General features: G+C 34.4%; 1 long non-coding RNA gene across 1 annotated transcript; it reads left to right on the forward strand.

Annotated features, from left to right (window-relative positions):
* The first annotated feature begins 728 nt into the window (after positions 1-728).
* LOC114078059 lies at positions 729-3,189 on the forward strand. Its single transcript, XR_003579548.1, has 2 exons — positions 729-871; positions 950-3,189. It is a non-coding gene; the product is annotated as an uncharacterized LOC114078059 (long non-coding RNA).
* Positions 3,190-3,723: the final 534 nt, after the last annotated feature.

Below are 3,723 nucleotides of genomic sequence, written 5' to 3' on the forward strand. Positions count from 1 at the left end.
AAAGAGTGTTAATTGCCGCTAAAAATACATATTTAGCGGTAATTAATTTCATTGCCGCTAGTGATCATTTTTTATGTAGTGTAAGGGTCAAAATTGCCCCTAACTATGTGAAATAAACCACTTATTTTTGACACCCAATTTTGACCTCCCCCGATGTAAATTAATTAACGAGCTTCTCAAATTCCAAACTATTTGAAATAATTAGATTTTAAAGTTTAAAAATATATACAAAATAAAATGGTTTACTTTTATAATTTTTACGAAATATATGATTTACGTAATTTTGTATGCAATTAGCACATTTTATATACATTTCAAAAAATCATCTCAAAAGATTTTAGTAGATAATTTATTAAATCAGTTTATTTTAAGTTATGGTTTTATTTTTATTTTGAATCACTAGTTTGTAATTAAATTAATGATTTTATTTTTATTACGTCAAAATTAAGAAGCTCGTTAGTTAATTATACTAACTCATCTCATCTAATTTTAGCCGATTTCAACTCAATTTGGCTGATTTAGTTTCACTTGGCTATGCCAAGACCGAATGTGGGCCTTAGTAATTTTCTTTTAGCACTGAGGTCTTGCCAAATCTCAGGCCCAAAGATTGAACTTAAAACCCAGTCCACCATAGAAAATTTCAACCCAATTTCCCCAAATCACCCCATGCCATGCCTTTTCAGTTGACCCGGCCCACACCCTTCTCTTCCTTAGCAGAGAGTCCAAAACAGCCTGCTGTTCCAAGACTTCTCCTAAAAAGTGCCAAATGCAGACAACAACGAGGAAGAATGACACGCGTGAGTAGCAAACGCGAAAGTCCCATTGATGGCGTTACATGGGAGGTATTCACAGCACCAACGACGCGTCATCCGTACGTCCCAACTTCTTCTTCCTCTATCCCATTATGTTCTGGACAGTACTTTAGGCTTCATATTTTGTGCATTTCCAGCTGCTTGTTTCGTCCCCCTTAGCGCGAGATCATGCCACATCGACGTCAAGGACGGGAGATCGATCTTAATCGTGCATTCCCCTTTCCCTTTTCAGAATAGAGTTAGAATTTCAGAAAAAGGTTGCTTATCCAATTTATTGAAGGTTTTTTTTTTTTTGAGAATTTGAATTTGAAGAGAACCCCTCTATCATCAATTCATGATCCGTTTCCCCCCAATTAAAATCCTAAATTCCTCTCTGTATAAACTCCCATTCATCGTTTTGGAGGGGGGGGGGGGGGCAGTCGAGATACGAAAAAAAAGGGGAAAAAATTTTCTTTGAAAGAATCATAAATATTAATAAATTTTTTCAGAAACAATGAGCTAAAAATTTGAGTGAAATATTTAGAAAATCTTGAGAGTCTAGCTAAGTGTTAAAAAGAGGAAGCCATTTAAATCCGAAGTTCTTGGAGATATTCCTTTAATCTCAGTTTGGTTCACTCTATGTCATTCATCCAAGTCTTCTCGGAGTCATTCTTTGGGTGCGGAAGTCGGTACTCTTTCAGGCTCGCTATCGTCCTTGTTCTTCTGCCCCTCTGAAGGTAATCTTGCATTTCCCTTTAAGTATCCCTTGTTCTTAATATGTTGTTCATGAGAGTGTAGAGTCGTCTACATGATAGAGTGGGTGATCTATTTTTTTTTGCCATCTTCGAACTCGTGCTGGCTATTGTGTAGTAATAGAATCTGTTTGATAAGGCTATTATCGTCGTTTTCAAAACGTTTTGGTGTCTGTCTAGCTTACATTGTTGTTTTGTGTTTCTTCGAGCTCATGGCTATTATGCTCGTCTTAAGATTGGACTTTTAATTTGTTAAACATCATGCTTCTAGTCCATCTCTATTTAGCAAAAATATTCTCTTATTTTGCTATATATCCTTAAGCGTCAAAGAAGTCGTTTTATCCTCTCTCTATGGGTCCTATTTTATGGATTTCTGCCTTGCTCCGTGTGTGTGTTTAGCCATGACTATTTCGTTCTAAAAGGGGATTGAAACCTCCAACAGGCTGCTGTCCGGATGTCAACTCGTTCAAATTTTTTTCCTTATTCCGAAAATGAATCTCAAATGTGATGTAGGTTTAGTATGGCTGACATGTTCAGTTTATTGAATATGTTAATATTTTCCTCTAAATGACTCGGCTAATTGTTGTGTTCCAAGTGCATGCCTCTTAACATAATGAACTAGCATCACCAAGCTCTTCACTTATGGAGTTAGTTCGATTTCCTCATTCCGATAATTTCACTTAAAGTACGCGTGCAAGTTGCTTCTACATGAAAATCTGTGATTGCCAATGTTTGCCATTTATTAAGTTGGTTTGTTTTGGTTTCCCATATAGCCACTGTTCATTTTTTTGCCTAAATATTTTTTTTTGTTTTATGCTTTCTTCTATCATTGTTTTGTTTTAGTTTCTCAAAAGACCTTGTTATGTTTTTCGTATTGATTTGTTTCATTAGTTCTACTTTGACTCGGATGCTAATTCTCTTTTTTTTACCAATTTGTTGTATGAACCTCCTCCGAGTTCATAACGGAGTTCTTTAGTTGCATTCTCATATTCGAGCCATGAAGGCTCAAATCTCTTGTCGCCTTCGAGTCAGCCAGATTGTTGTTGTGTAAAGCAAAAACCTTAAAATGGAGGCTGGAAATGGAGCTTGCAAGCTCCAAAAAGCTAAAATAAGTGTTTGTATGCTGTTGTATATAGCGATATATGGTCAAAAACACCACGATACTTGTGTGGAAATCGATATTATAGATGGAAATAAGCAAAATCAAAGGTGTGCAGGTTGAATACAGCAGATACTGCTGAAAAATTCATTTTTTACAGCCCCAAAGGGCCTAAAACGCAGTGATATACCAGCTGGAATATAGCACAGATGGGTGCAAAAAGTGAAAATGCAGGTGAAACGTGCAGGGACATCGAATTCAAATAAAAGACAGGCTCGGAATTCCAAAAAACCAGTATATGTGATGTATACGTCAAATATACACCTGGTGTATATCATGGAAATGGGGACAAAAAGGGCCTAAAGCTTAAAGAATTTTGGGCCCAAGTCCATTTGTGATAATTTTAGAATTAGGACAGGTGGTCCAAATGCCCAATTTAGTGGAATTTGGGTAATTGATCCAAGTTCAAATACTCCCCTCATTTTCCCTCTTTATTTATGTATTATTAAATTAAGTTAAACTTTGATTGAATTTTATTAAATTCCTACGGATAGCCATTTATATATATATATATATATATATATATATATATACATACATATATATATATATATATATATATATATAGTTACTTTCCTCTAAAATATAGTTAAATAAAAATGAAAATGATAATAAGTAAATAAAAGAACTTTATTTTTTAGTCAAAACCTAAATTTTTTTATGAAAAGTCATTTTTAGTCAAATCGCCGGTCAATCGCGAGTTAGCGGGCATTCGGAGGGCCTAACACCTTCTCGGAATGTATATTTGAACTTCGAACCCTTTTCCATCGAATTTTATCTGTTTTTAAATCTTTTGAAAAGTAAATTTTATGTCTTCTTGATTTTTACTAAAAAATCAAGTGGCAAGCTCTGTTAATTTGGAAGATCGATTTTTCTTAAATCGTAAGATTAATTGATTTTTTTGAAACTTAGTCAATTTTTTACTTTGCATATATATTTTTGATAAAACAGAAATGACGACTTTGCTGGGGATTAATTATGTTCTAACCAAAAGGATTTGACTATTTTGACTAATTGCTAT

This window comes from Solanum pennellii, chromosome 7 (assembly GCF_001406875.1).
Source record: "Solanum pennellii chromosome 7, SPENNV200".
In the NCBI taxonomy this organism is placed as follows: Eukaryota; Viridiplantae; Streptophyta; class Magnoliopsida; order Solanales; family Solanaceae; genus Solanum; species Solanum pennellii.